This window comes from Pectinophora gossypiella, unplaced genomic scaffold, assembly GCF_024362695.1.
Source record: "Pectinophora gossypiella unplaced genomic scaffold, ilPecGoss1.1 Pgos_30, whole genome shotgun sequence".
Taxonomy (NCBI): domain Eukaryota; kingdom Metazoa; phylum Arthropoda; class Insecta; order Lepidoptera; family Gelechiidae; genus Pectinophora; species Pectinophora gossypiella.
Genome location: NW_026063240.1, coordinates 1782530 through 1798061, shown reverse-complemented (window position 1 = coordinate 1798061; position 15532 = coordinate 1782530). Strand labels below are relative to the sequence as shown.

Sequence of the window (15532 nt, the reverse complement as noted above, 5' to 3'; positions counted from 1 at the left end):
ACCCAAAAAACAGAAACGCGGACCAAAACCGAGTAAAGAAAACGCGCATCGCGAAGCTGTAAGGAAATATACAACGAAAAACCCCGCTGGTAATCGCAAGGCAGTTCAACGGTATAACGAACGCAATCCAGACATTAACCGCGCGGCCGTTCAACGTTATAACGAGAACAACCCAGACGTTCATCGCGTGGCCGTTCAACATTATAACGAGAACAACCCAGACGTTCATCGCGCGGCCGTTCAACGTTATAACGAGAACAACCCAGACGTTCATCGCGCGGCCGTTCAACGTTATAACGAGAACAACCCAGACGTTCATCGCGCGGCCGTTCAACGTTATAACGAGCTTCACCCCGAAATTAACAAAAAAGCAGCACAAAGATATACAGAAAATAGTCGTAACATAGAAACACCGCTGAGATATTCAAAAAATTTAATAGGGGAAAAACAGGAGCATGAACTCAGCACTATTCGTTTATATAATTTAAAAAATACGTCGCTTCTCTCTGATAGAACATATAGATGTCCAAATTGTAATGCTCCATTGTTCGAAGAAGAGAAATCTCGTCGACAATGGTGTTGTCATTCAGGAGATTATAACGTTCAAAATTTTCTCCCATTAAATGAAGAATTTTATTCAAATTCAGCTTTTTTAAATAGACCACGCGCTTACAATAATATTTTTGCATTTTCGGCATTAGGTGTTTCCCACGGTTACCATCATCCAGAAGGTATATCTTTTCTAAAAATTCAAGGACGTATTTACCACCGTATCTTTGATTTGTCTTACAATGAAAGTCCGAATAATATTAATTTTTACATAAATGACAGTAGCGAAAGAGAGAGTTTAGCTGGCGAATTAAGTTTAGATAAAACGGTAGTTCGAATGATTACAGGGTTCATGCACACAGTTAATCCATACATAAAATGTTTTAGAAGGTTAAGTTTAGAGGTATCATCAGAAGCTTTCTTGAAGTTCGAAAAAACTACTCGTGCGACTCACGGTAACATCCTCGGAGATCAACCTATTGGTCAAGAAATTGCCGCAATTATTAGTACAGACCGCGAAGAATTTACTCCACGCTGTATTGTAGTCAAAAAGATAGCAGACGGTAGGCCTCGAACAATAGATATAATGGATTCCTTATACGAGACTTTCCAGTATCCTCTCTTATATCCTCACGGAAATACTGGTTGGCATCCAGATATGAGAGATAATAAGGGCAATAAGCTTAATCAGGTTAAATATGTCCGTTGTTTACTTTTATCCGAATCGCGATTTAGCATATTTGGTCGTTTATCTGAAGAGTGGTTAGTCGATATGTTTTGTAGAGTTTTAGAAGAACGCTTGCGGTTTTTGAAAAATAGCCAAACAAAACAACAAAACAGGCTAAGAGTAGCTCCACTCCAAGAATTAATTAATGACGAGTTTATTTTAGGAGAAGGTGGAGTAGAACCTGGTAAAATTTATTTACCTAGCTCATTCACAGGGGGTCCACGATACATGAAAAAGAAATACCTGGATGCTATAGCAATGGTAAACAGGTTAGGTCCACCATCATATTTTTTAACTTTAACTTGTAACCCCAACTGGCCTGAAATAAAAAATTCAACATTATCAGGTCGATCAAAAGACCCCCTTACTTGTGCTCGAGTTTTCAACTTAAAACTCGGAGAGTTATTAAAAGATTTAAAATCGGGTAAATGGTTCGGAAAAATTGTTTATATAATGCATGTTATAGAGTTCCAAAAAAGAGGACTACCACATGCGCATATTGCTTTTAGAGTGGAAGGTGGTGGACCAGTAGAAAGTCTGGATATTGATAAGTTTGTTCGAGCTACCATACCCGATCCAGCACAAACTTTATTATACAAAGTTGTCATGGATCACATGATACACGGTCCATGCGGCCCTCCTTACCGAACTAATTTGCCGTGTTGGAATAGTGAGAAAAAAAACTGTTTAAAATATTTTCCAAAAAAAGAAACACCAGTCACCTTCAGTGACGATAGAGGTTTTATACATTTACGTCGCAATAGTAAAAATCAGGCGATTATTAAATATCGCGGCAGAGACGTAATAGTTAATGATTTGTGGGTCGTTCCTTATAATCCTGCTCTTCTCCTAAAATATGATGCTCACATAAATTTAGAAGTGTCCACACAGCGTGCTATAATTAAGTATTTATTTAAATATATGACAAAAGGACCTGATGAAGCCCGTATTGCCGTTGTTGATGAAGAACATCGTGAGGATGAAATCGAACAATATGTCACTAAGCGATATATTAGTTCTAGCGAAGCAGCGTGGCGTGTTCTCGAATTTGATATTGTAGCTAGGAACCCTACGGTAAAAATGTTAACAGTACATTTGCCCGATCAAAATTCGGTATTTTTTAAGCCTGGCCACGCGAACGAGGCAGTTAATAATGCAGGTTCAGATCTTTTAGACTATTTCAGTAGGCCTTTAACTGAGGAGTTTGATCGGGTATCCTACTTAGACTTTTTTGAAAATTATAACATTCATGCGAAAGATCCTTGTTTAAAGACAGTTCAGGCGGTGCAAATGCAAAACGGCAAATTTCTTACGCGGAGAATGCGGGGTGAGCTCGTCGCGCGTCTATTTTGGGTCGCGCCGAACAGAGGTGAACAGTTCTTTTTAAGACTTCTTTTAAGTGTTTACCCTTGTCGTAGTTTCGCGGATTTACTTCAAATTGGAGGTCCAAATTGCACAACTTTTCAAGAAGCTGCCAAATTCGTAGGACTTGCGGACGACGCAGTCGAATATGAACGGGCTATGGAAGAAGCTTCCACTTTTTTAACCGGACCACGACTTCGTAGCTTTTTTGTAACGCTGGCTGTTAATGGTGCCTCAGTGGCGTCACTGTGGAACACGTATAAACGTCAATTGGCCGAAGATTTCCTTTACAGGGTGCCAGATGACGAAGAAAACGCGTTTAATATGTGCCTCATTCAAATAGATAGAATGCTACGCAGACACGGAACTTCTTTAATAGAACAAGGTTTGCCGGAAGTAGTTTATAGGTCAACAGAGTTGGATAGGGAACGCACTGAATATGATTTAGATAGTTTGAAATCATACGTAGAAGAGTGGTTGCCACAGTTATCTCCCGATCAACGTGCCGTATTCGATTACGTGGAAAAGCTTTGCGTTGATAGTGTTTACCGAGAATCCAACAACTGTGCGATTTTTATCGATGGTCCCGCCGGCACCGGAAAAACGCTTTTATTGAAGGTCATAACTGCATATATCCGCGGTAACCTTAAAGGTATAGTTTTAACCTGTGCATCGTCTGCAATTGCTGCTCAAAATTACACAAACGGAATGACGGCTCATTCCTTGTTTAGATTTCCTTTACATCTATTAGATGATAGCGGATACTGGAACATCTCAAATGGTACTCAAAGAGCTGAATTGATTTATAATTCTAATCTCATTGTGTATGATGAAGCGCCGATGGCTCATAAATACCTTATAAATTTATTAAATAGATCATTGCAGGATTTGATGAGGTCAGACAAAATTTTTGGTTCTAAAATAATTATTTTTGCAGGAGATTTTCGTCAAATTCCTCCAGTAGTCCCAGAAGCACGAACGAATTTTGATATATTAAACGCGTCACTAAAAACTTCTCCTATTTGGAAACAATTGAAAAAATTTAGTTTGGTAACTTCACAGAGATGTAAGGATGACGCACAGTATGCAGATTTTCTTTTAAAACTGGGTTCAAATTTATTACCTACTCTTAGATTAGAAACAAATAATAATGATTTGCAATTAGTCCAACTTGAATCCATTGATTATGTTACTGAATTAGAAGATTTAATTGATTTTGTATTCCCAGAAGTTACTCTTACTGAGCCAGGCGTATGCTCCTTCAGAGCGATTCTATGCACCCGTAACGATGCAGTTAGAGAAATTAATGCCGTTATTTTAGACAAACTACCAGGAGAAGTATTACATTTTTATGCCATAGACAAAGTTTTAAGCGACAACGCTGATCAAGTATATTTTAGTCCCGAATTTTTACATACACTTCGACCACAAGGTGTTCCAGATTTCGACTTACAATTAAAATTAGAATGTGTTTGTGTAATCACGCGTAATCTTAGTTTCGCGGACGGCTTAGTAAATGGCACCAAAGTAATAGTCGTTGAAACATCTCCATATATTATTAAAGTTCGGAAACAAGGTGAACTAGGAGATTATTTGATCCCTCGAATTCTTTTTAAAGCGCCTATAGAACATAACAGCCCTTACGAGATGTGTCGCCGTCAATTCCCATTGCAGGTGTGTTATGCAATGACCATTCACAAGAGCCAGGGTCAAACGATTAGTCGCGTTGGGGTCGATCTTAGATCTGACATGTTTAGTCACGGTCAACTGTATGTAGCTTTAGGTCGCGTTCGCGAAAGACGTGACATAAAAGTACTACTACCCAGGCACCGAATCGAAAATGACCAACCTTTCTCGAATAACGTTATCATATCAGAACTTTTAAGTTTAACGTAACTTTATTAGGGTGGCACTTCTTGAAAAGACTGAACAGTTCATCTCTGTTATTAAGCTTATTGGGTTTTTTTAGATCGGTTAAATCATGTGCTGAAATTATCGTATATTGCGAATTATTTATTATTATTTATATTCATTCTATCTTGTTTTTTCTTCTTTTCGTATAATTTAACGATAAAACTGACTTTAACAAGCTTGCACTCGATTTGATGATGGTTACATTGAATTTCAAAGCTAGGTTTACCATTTTATTAGTCACAATCACTGAATTAAAATGTGTGTTAATCAATTGGCAATGTGTGCATGCCCTTCCCAGCCGTTAACGCTGTGGAAGCTCATCTTTAGGGGACGAGAGAACGGGCGTGAAGTGAACTGGCAGGATGAACACTTGGCTGCGGGTGCGACCGGTGCATGGGAGTGAAGTGGAGCTGGCTGGAAGATGGAGGCAGGTATCACTCGATTGCTTTAGCTGAGTTCCACTCAGATCAAGTAAGCTGTCATATGGATGAATGTCGCAGGTTGGAATGATCCGGAGTAGAACTGTCGGTGTCGTTCCCATCGTCGTAGGCATTTTCGGTGGATTTTGTAGGTCGTTCAACAATGGTTGCGTGAGTTTTAGCTGTCAAGCTGCTATGCCGTGCTAGCCGATTCTTGCGATCTGGGATACAAGGGATGGACGTATCCTGTGGAATGATCGTGTCAGTGAAGGTTTGAATGTCGCTTAGGACTGGAAAGGAGGGAGTACGGAAACTGTAATCAGTATTCAGGATCTCGCTGTACATGGACAATGTTTAGTTTAGGTGTATTAAAGTGGTAATTGTTCGAAGTTATTTGAAAAGAATTCTGTTTCAGTGTTTAAGCGCTAAAACTGTTTGATTTTTGTAAGCAAACGTATGATTTATTGATGTTCATTTTTTACTTTATAACGCTATACAAATGATTTTGTTACCAAATTTAAGTGCGTATATAAACAATAAATGAATACTAAAATATTTCGATGAAGACACCAATGATGTTTATTGATACATTTTTCTCCTAAGTGTTACTTTCTCAACTTAAAGCAATAAGTTATGCAGTAATTATACTTCTACGAGTATATTTAAACAAATCATCATTCAAAAGCATTTTACCCAATACCTAACTTACATTAAGTAAAATTTATCTTTGTCATTTTAGTCACTTATTTTTTTATCATTCACTAAGCAGTAAGCAAAATATATTTACTAAAATAATAAAAAAAAATACGATATTCATGGTAAGTTGGATTAGCTATTTTATAACACAAACGACTTGATATTTTCATTCATTAATTCAGGAAAATAAATGTACAATGAAAAATAAGTTTTTATAACCGATTAAATTTGTGTAATGTGTAGTTTTACTCATCAATATAGTAAAAAAATATAATTTGCATTAAAATTGTACTAAAGAATATTTTATACTAGCGTATATTAGTAACTTAAGTTAGAATTAAGTAAACAAACAAAAAAAATATAAATATAAGGAACAAAAAAAAAGGAAGGCCTTAAAATAATAAATATAAGGAAGAAAGAAAACTCCGGATCCGGATCTGTTTACTCATCATCAAGGAAACTTTAAGAAATAACATTACTTCAAATGTCTGCTCGAAGAAAGATTCAGAAACTTAAACAATTGCCAAGCTGGAAATCGATTAATGAGTACACATAAACGCTACATAGTAAAACTCGCGTGTCCTGTGATGGATTACAGTATATTATACATTAGCATTCAATGGTGTATGAATCGTCATCGTCATTGTGTCAGCAAAGACGCATCATCAATTGCACAGATTTGTGGCTACAAATATATAAATGAAAAGTGTTATTTAGAACATTATTTATTGTGTTGTGCAATAAAATAGGTCAGTAATTACCTGTATCCGGCAGTGCGAACAATTTCATTCATAAACATGGGTAAATATGACGACTGTCAGATGGGCTAAACATGAAAAAAAGTCCTTAAACAAAATCCCATTGTTTCGCTATTGTGTTTGAAAATCTAAGCCACAGGAGGATATTAAGTACACCATGCTTTACCTTTAATGGCGTATGTAAAAATAATTAAGCCTATAATCAAAGAATGTTCTATACCATCTTAAGCAAATTCAAAAACAAATTTGATCATGTTAATTTCTGGCCTCCCACAAGCGGGTCTCACCAGTATTGACAGAAGAATGATCACTCATCGATACAAAACATACATAAAGTAATTAATACATGTATACAGGCTAAATAAAGTGAAATTGCTAGAAAATACCTGCTACTTGGAAAAACAACAATTGGAGAAGAAAGCACTACCTAACAACGTGAAACTTTGATATTCAAATTTTCAAATAAAATATGGCTAAAACAAAAAAAAAATACTTAAAAATTGAAAGGTAAAAGAAAACACCTTTAGTTAAAAAATAGAAAGCGAGTCATATTTTATATATTCTGGTAAAATTGTACAGTTTTAAATGTTACCAAATACACCAAATGTTATTAGAAATGAAAGTAACTGCAAATAGTTTAATTCATATGTGTACAGTCATAACCAACAAACTACCTACGTAATATTTTAAGATAATAGTTTTTTTAAAGTCTACATTCGTTATTTATTTACTTATAATGACGTAAATAACAAACAAATATGCTTGTTATTAATTTGCATACACCTACAGTAAATCCAACTTACCATGAATATACATACAATAATAAATAATATAATATACATAGTAAGTGCAGAATAAAAACTTAGGGATTACATGGTTTTATGTTTTCCAGTGGATCTGGTTAGAGCTATGTCACGCTAAATTGTGTTCTTTGCATTTCTTCTTACAATACTTTTCAATAGAACACTGTTTCGCATGAGACGGTTCCTCAAAAAACATAATATCGTGTATGAGCTAAACAAAAACTTAGGTTTTATATGGTTTTATGTTTTCCAGTGGATCTGGTTAGAGCTATGTCACGCTAAATTGTGTTCTTTGCATTTCTTCTTACAATACTTTTCAATAGAACACTGTTTCGCATGAGACGGTTCCTCAAAAAACATAATATCGTGTATGAGCTAAACTAAAACTTAGGTTTTATATGGTTTTATGTTTTCCAGTGGATCTGGTTAGAGCTATGTCACGCTAAATGGTGTTTTTTGCATTTCTTCTTACAATACTTTTCAATAGAACACTGTTTCGCATGAGACGGTTCCTCAAAAAACATAATATCGTGTATGAGCTAAACTAAAACTTAGGGTTTTACATGGTTTTATGTTTTCCAGTGGATCTGGTTAGAGCTATGTCACGCTAAATGGCGTTCTTTGCATTTCTTCTTACAATACTTTTCAATAGAACACTGTTTCGCATGAGACGGTTCCTCAAAAAACATAATATCGTGTATGAGCTAAACAAAAACTTAGGTTTTATATGGTTTTATGTTTTCCAGTGGATCTGGTTAGAGCTATGTCACGCTAAATGGTGTTCTTTGCATTTCTTCTTACAATACTTTTCAATAGAACACTGTTTCGCATGAGACGGTTCCTCAAAAAACATAATATCGTGTATGAGCTAAACAAAAACTTAGGTTTTATATGGTTTTATGTTTTCCAGTGGATCTGGTTAGAGCTATGTCACGCTAAATGGTGTTCTTTGCATTTCTTCTTACAATACTTTTCAATAGAACACTGTTTCGCATGAGACGGTTCCTCAAAAAACATAATATCGTGTATGAGCTAAACTAAAACTTAGGGTTTTACATGGTTTTATGTTTTCCAGTGGATCTGGTTAGAGCTATGTCACGCTAAATTGTGTTCTTTGCATTTCTTCTTACAATACTTTTCAATAGAACACTGTTTCGCATGAGACGGTTCCTCAAAAAACATAATATCGTGTATGAGCTAAACTAAAACTTAGGTTTTATATGGTTTTATGTTTTCCAGTGGATCTGGTTAGAGCCATGTCATGCTAAATGGTGTTTTCTGTATTTCTTCTTGCAATACTTTTCAATAGAACACTGTTTCGCATGAGACGGTTCCTCAAAAAACATAATATCGTGTATGAGCTAAACAAAAACTTAGGTTTTATATGGTTTTATGTTTTCCAGTGGATCTGGTTAGAGCTATGTCACGCTAAATGGTGTTCTTTGCATTTCTTCTTACAATACTTTTCAATAGAACACTGTTTCGCATGAGACGGTTCCTCAAAAAACATAATATCGTGTATGAGCTAAACTAAAACTTAGGTTTTACATGGTTTTATGTTTTCCAGTGGATCTGGTTAGAGCTATGTCACGCTAAATTGTGTTCTTTGCATTTCTTCTTACAATACTTTTCAATAGAACACTGTTTCGCATGAGACGGTTCCTCAAAAAACATAATATCATGTATGAGCTAAACTAAAACTTAGGTTTTATATGGTTTTATGTTTTCCAGTGGATCTGGTTAGAGCCATGTCATGATAAATGGTGTTTTCTGTATTTCTTCTTGCAATACTTTTCAATAGAACACTGTTTCGCATGACACGGTTCCTCAAAAAACATAATATCGTGTATGAGCTAAACTAAAACTTAGGTTTTATATGGTTTTATGTTTTCCAGTGGATCTGGATAGAGCTATGTCACGCTAAATTGTGTTCTGTGCATTTCTTCTTACAATACTTTTCAATAGAACACTGTTTCGCATGAGACGGTTCCTCAAAAAACATAATATCGTGTATGAGCTAAACTAAAACTTAGGGTTTTACATGGTTTTATGTTTTCCAGTGGATCTGGTTAGAGCTATGTCACGCTAAATTGTGTTCTTTGCATTTCTTCTTACAATACTTTTCAATAGAACACTGTTTCGCATGAGACGGTTCCTCAAAAAACATAATATCGTGTATGAGCTAAACTAAAACTTAGGTTTTATGTGGTTTTATGTTTTCCAGTGGATCTGGTTAGAGCTATGTCACGCTAAATTGTGTTCTTTGCATTTCTTCTTACAATACTTTTCAATAGAACACTGTTTCGCATGAGACGGTTCCTCAAAAAACATAATATCATGTATGAGCTAAACTAAAACTTAGGTTTTATGTTTTCCAGTGGATCTGGTTAGAGCTATGTCATGCTAAATGGTGTTTTCTGTATTTCTTCTTGCAATACTTTTCAATAGAACACTGTTTCGCATGACACGGTTCCTCAAAAAACATAATATCGTGTATGAGCTAAACTAAAACTTAGGTTTTACATGGTTTTATGTTTTCCAGTGGATCTGGTTAGAGCTATGTCACGCTAAATGGTGTTCTTTGCATTTCTTCTTACAATACTTTTCAATAGAACACTGTTTCGCATGAGACGGTTCCTCAAAAAACATAATATCGTGTATGAGCTAAACAAAAACTTAGGTTTTATATGGTTTTATGTTTTCCAGTGGATCTGGTTAGAGCTATGTCACGCTAAATGGTGTTCTTTGCATTTCTTCTTACAATACTTTTCAATAGAACACTGTTTCGCATGAGACGGTTCCTCAAAAAACATAATATCGTGTATGAGCTAAACAAAAACTTAGGTTTTATATGGTTTTATGTTTTCCAGTGGATCTGGTTAGAGCTATGTCACGCTAAATGGCGTTCTTTGCATGTCTTCTTACAATACTTTTCAATAGAACACTGTTTCGCATGAGACGGTTCCTCAAAAAACATAATATCGTGTATGAGCTAAACAAAAACTTAGGTTTTATATGGTTTTATGTTTTCCAGTGGATCTGGTTAGAGCTATGTCACGCTAAATGGTGTTCTTTGCATTTCTTCTTACAATACTTTTCAATAGAACACTGTTTCGCATGAGACGGTTCCTCAAAAAACATAATATCATGTATGAGCTAAACTAAAACTTAGGTTTTATATGGTTTTATGTTTTCCAGTGGATCTGGTTAGAGCCCTGTCATGCTAAATGGTGTTTTCTGTATTTCTTCTTGCAATACTTTTCAATAGAACACTGTTTCGCATGACACGGTTCCTCAAAAAACATAATATCGTGTATGAGCTAAACTAAAACTTAGGTTTTATATGGTTTTATGTTTTCCAGTGGATCTGGTTAGAGCTATGTCACGCTAAATTGTGTTCTTTGCATTTCTTCTTACAATACTTTTCAATAGAACACTGTTTCGCATGAGACGGTTCCTCAAAAAACATAATATCGTGTATGAGCTAAACTAAAACTTAGGGTTTTACATGGTTTTATGTTTTCCAGTGGATCTGGTTAGAGCTATGTCACGCTAAATTGTGTTCTTTGCATTTCTTCTTACAATACTTTTCAATAGAACACTGTTTCGCATGAGACGGTTCCTCAAAAAACATAATATCGTGTATGAGCTAAACTAAAACTTAGGTTTTATGTGGTTTTATGTTTTCCAGTGGATCTGGTTAGAGCCATGTCATGCTAAATGGTGTTTTCTGTATTTCTTCTTGCAATACTTTTCAATAGAACACTGTTTCGCATGACACGGTTCCTCAAAAAAGATAATATCGTGTATGAGCTAAACTAAAACTTAGGTTTTACATGGTTTTATGTTTTCCAGTGGATCTGGTTAGAGCTATGTCACGCTAAATTGTGTTCTTTGCATTTCTTTTTACAATACTTTTCAATAGAACACTGTTTCGCATGACACGGTTCCTCAAAAAACATAATATCGTGTATGAGCTAAACTAAAACTTAGGGTTTTACATGGTTTTATGTTTTCCAGTGGATCTGGTTAGAGCTATGTCACGCTAAATTGTGTTCTTTGCATTTCTTCTTACAATACTTTTCAATAGAACACTGTTTCGCATGACACGGTTCCTCAAAAAACATAATATCGTGTATGAGCTAAACAAAAACTTAGGGTTTTACATGGTTTTATGTTTTCCAGTGGATCTGGTTAGAGCCATGTCACGCTAAATAGCATTCTTGTCATTTCTTCTTTCCATCCTTTATATTATATTAAATAATATTTCATACGGTATTATTTCGTTCTTTAATTTAATGTGTTTTTAGTGCTTCTGAATGTGATTTTGTTTTAAATACTTAGCTTATTAGCATTCATCAGTATCCAAGAATTCATCATACCACTGCTAATCAATAAACAAACATCGGTCTTAGCGTTTAAATACCGAAAAAATACCTGCCTGTTCATTTATTACTTGTTTCATTAAACAGGAATTTGCATATCGATCGTTTTCAATTAACTTCGAACAGTTACAACTACACGTAAACTGAGCATGTAGTCTATTTACAGCAAGATCGTGACCGCTGACTGCAGCTCTCCTTCTCCCTCCATTTCACTCCCAACCGACATTTTCACCTTTGCTGATATGATTACTCCACAGGATACCTCCATCCCCTGCATACCTGGTCGCTAGATTCGGCTGGCACGTCATATCGGTTTGACAGCCAACTCACGTAACTATTGTTGATCGACCCACAGTCCACTGAAGTGCCTACGATGAAGGGAACAACATGGACAGTTCTACTCCGAATTACTCCAACCCATGCGATGTTCATCCATGCGACAACCCACCTGATCTGAGTGGAACTTAACTGAAGCAAGAGAGTGATGCCTAATTCCATCTGCCAACTAGCTCCACTTCTCTCCCGTGCACCAGTCGCACCCACACCGACGTGTTCATCTTGCCAGTTTTCCTCACACCCGTCCACTTGTCTCTTGAAGATTGGCGTCCACAACACCAACGGTTGGTTAGGTCATGCAAGCATTGTTACAATTGATAAAAACACATATTTTCATTTAGTGAATGTGATAACCTGTACTAATAATTTGGTCAACTTAGCGATGATAACTCAATGTAAGTATTAACAAACTCGGTACGTGTTTGTTATTGTCAATAATATCTTTAAATTATACAACTCGCTTATGTTTGACAATTACTGAGTAATTGCTTTGCTTATTGCATGCTAATTGCTGAAAATTGCTTTTTATTTTAAATTCCTTAGCTAAAAATTGCTTTTTCTTTCACATTTCTCTGCTTATTGAATGACTATTGCTAACTCATTAGATAGAACCTACTTCTCATATAAGTAGGTGGATGCGGCCTCGATTAGCGGGGGAACCACATGAAAAAAAGCGAGCTACTGGGTGTACCTCCTGGGTAGTTTGGAAATCACCTAATATATATATGTATATATTTATAAATAAAAGTTAATATATATAAATTAACATTATTTTTTTTTAACAGGAAATGCACAATGATAAAAACTGCGTAGGAGATTTTAATACAATAGTACTACCAAGCCTGATGTTGGCCGCTATTTCAATGAATGCAGCAGTGTGACAGCTAGCAATCAAAAGTAACAAGATATCGAGGTACGTTAAATGACGATCACGACCACTTTGGCAAAAACGTATCGCTATAGACTAAGGAAAAAAAAAAAATATATATTTTATTTACAGGAAATGCAGATGGCAATAAACTGTGTAGGAGTTCATGATTGCAATAGAATAAAATCGACCAAGCCTGAAGTCAGCAGCCCCCCTTCAATGAATGCAGCAGTGTGACAGCCAGCAATCAAAAGTTACAAGATATCGAGGTACGTTTCATGACGACCACGACTATTTTGGCAAAAACGTATCGCTATAGACTAAGGAAAAAAATAATAATATATATTTTATTTACAGGAAATGCAGATGGCAATAAACTGTGTAGGAGTTCATGAATGCAATAGAATAAAATCGACCAAGCCTGATGTCAGCAGCCCCTTCAATGAATGCAGCAGTGTGACAGCCAACAATCAAAAGTTACAAGATATCGAGGTACGTTACATGACGACCACAACTATTTTGGCAAAAACGTATTGCTATCGACTAAGGAAAATAAATTAAATAAATTAATATATTTTATTTACAGGAAATGCAGAAGGCAAAAAACTGCGTAGGAGATCATTAATACAAAAGTATTATATAAACCAAGCCTGATGTTGGCCGCTCATTCAAAGAATGCAGCAGTGTGACAGCCAGCAATCAAAAGTAACAAGATGTCGAGGTACGTTACATGACGATCACGACCACTTTGGCATAAACGTATCGCTATAGACTAAGGAAAAAAAATGTAATATATATTTTATTCACAGGAAATGCAGAGTGTAATAAACTGTGTAGGAGATTATGATTGCAATAGAATAAAATCGACCAAGCCTGAAGTCCTTCAATGCACGCAGCAGTGTGACAGCCAGCAATCAAAAGTTACAAGATATCGAGGTACGTTATATGACGACCACGACTATTTTGGCAAAGACGTATCGCTATCGACCAAGGAAAAGAAATTATATATAATATTTAATATATATTTTATTTATAGGAAATGCAGAAGGCAAAAAACTGCGTAGGAGATTATTAATACAATAGTATTATATCAACCAAGCCTGATGTCGGTAGCTTCTTCAATGAATGCAGCAGTGTGACAGCCAGCAATCAATAGTGACAAGAATCTAGGTACGTTACATGACGACCACGACCACTTTGGCAAAAACGTATCGCTATCGACTAAGAAAAGGATATTATATCTATACGTTATTATAAATAAATTAATATTATTTTATTTTTAACAGGAAATACAGAAGGCAAAGAAGCAGATGTCATCAAAGAAGATCTTTGTTCCTGCAATGTTTCCGCAGACGATACATCCAACAGAGCGAAGTGGAAGGAAAAGACTCGGAATAAAGACCCCACCACCATATGGGAACAATGCAAGGGAGAGAGAGAGAATATAATGTTATATGTTTTTTTTTGATAACATAAAATAAACCAACAATATCCTACACATTTTTTTTATTTATTTTTGTGTCTGTCTTAATAGTTATTACAAATCTGTGATGCGAAACAAACTATACGAAAACGTCAATCCACATACAACGCCCGCGAAGCTGCTTTAGCAGCGAGCGCACTTAGCACCATCTAGTTATTATTATTTATTATTATTATTATTATTTTATATTATATATAGCTACAAACCCATGTACCTATTGACTGACTGACTGACTCACTGACTCACTGACAGGGTTGTTCTCCCAGAAGGAGCGTCGGGGGGTAAAAATGATGTATGGGGGGTGTGATCGGAACCTCCCGGTGAGTATGGGAAAACTTCCAGATCTTGGAAAACTGCTCCGCATCAGGGAGACATCCTACGGCCTGGCGCAACTATTATACCTGGATCAAATTTTTTTTCGCAAAACCTATTTAAATCTTGGTCAAATTCTATTGTCGGTGAAAAAAAATCAAAATGGCGGAAAAACAAGATGGCCGCCATACAAAATTTCGTTTTTCCAGAAAATGTCTCGGGGGTAAAATCTGTGTATGGAATTGTAATTGGAACGTCCTGTTGAGTATGGAAATTTTTCTCGATCTTGAAAATCTGCTCCGCATCAGGGAGACACCCTACGGCCTGGCAAAACTATCGCATTTGGAACTTTTCTGTTTTCACGAAACCTATTTAAATCTTGGTCAAATCCAATCATTGGTGAAAAAAAACCAAAATGGCGGAAAAACAAGATGGCCGCCATACAAAATTTTCGTTTTTCCCGAAAATGCCTCGGGGGTAAAAATGATGTATAAGGCATGTGATCGAAACATCATGTTGAGTATGGAAATACTTTTCGATCTTCGAAAGCTGCTCCGCATCAGGGAGACACCCTACAGCCTGGCGAAACTATCGCACCTGGAACTTTTTTGTTTTCACGAAGCCTATTAAAGTCTTGGTCAAATTATATTGCCAGTGAAAAAAAAAACAAAATGGCCGAAAAACAAGATGGCCGCCATACAAATTTTTGTTTTTCCAGAAAATGTCTCAGAGGTAAAAATTATGTATTGGGGTGTGATCGGAACGTCATCTTGGAAAACTGCTCCGCATCAGGGGTCACCCTACGGCCTGGCAAAACCATAGCACCTAGAACTTTTTTGATTTCACGAGACCAGTTCAAGTCATGGTCAAATTCTATCGCGGTAAAAAAATGGCGGGAAAACAAGACACGCGAGCAGCTT

The 15532-nt window shown here is 36.0% G+C and overlaps 1 long non-coding RNA gene across 1 annotated transcript; it reads left to right on the top strand.

Annotated features, from left to right (window-relative positions):
* Nucleotides 1–11170: 11170 nt before the first annotated feature.
* Nucleotides 11171–14252, top strand: LOC126380901 (uncharacterized). Its single transcript, XR_007568578.1, has 6 exons — nucleotides 11171–12862; nucleotides 12950–13086; nucleotides 13404–13538; nucleotides 13627–13753; nucleotides 13854–13987; nucleotides 14104–14252. It is a non-coding gene; the product is annotated as an uncharacterized LOC126380901 (long non-coding RNA).
* The last annotated feature ends 1280 nt before the right edge of the window (nucleotides 14253–15532 follow it).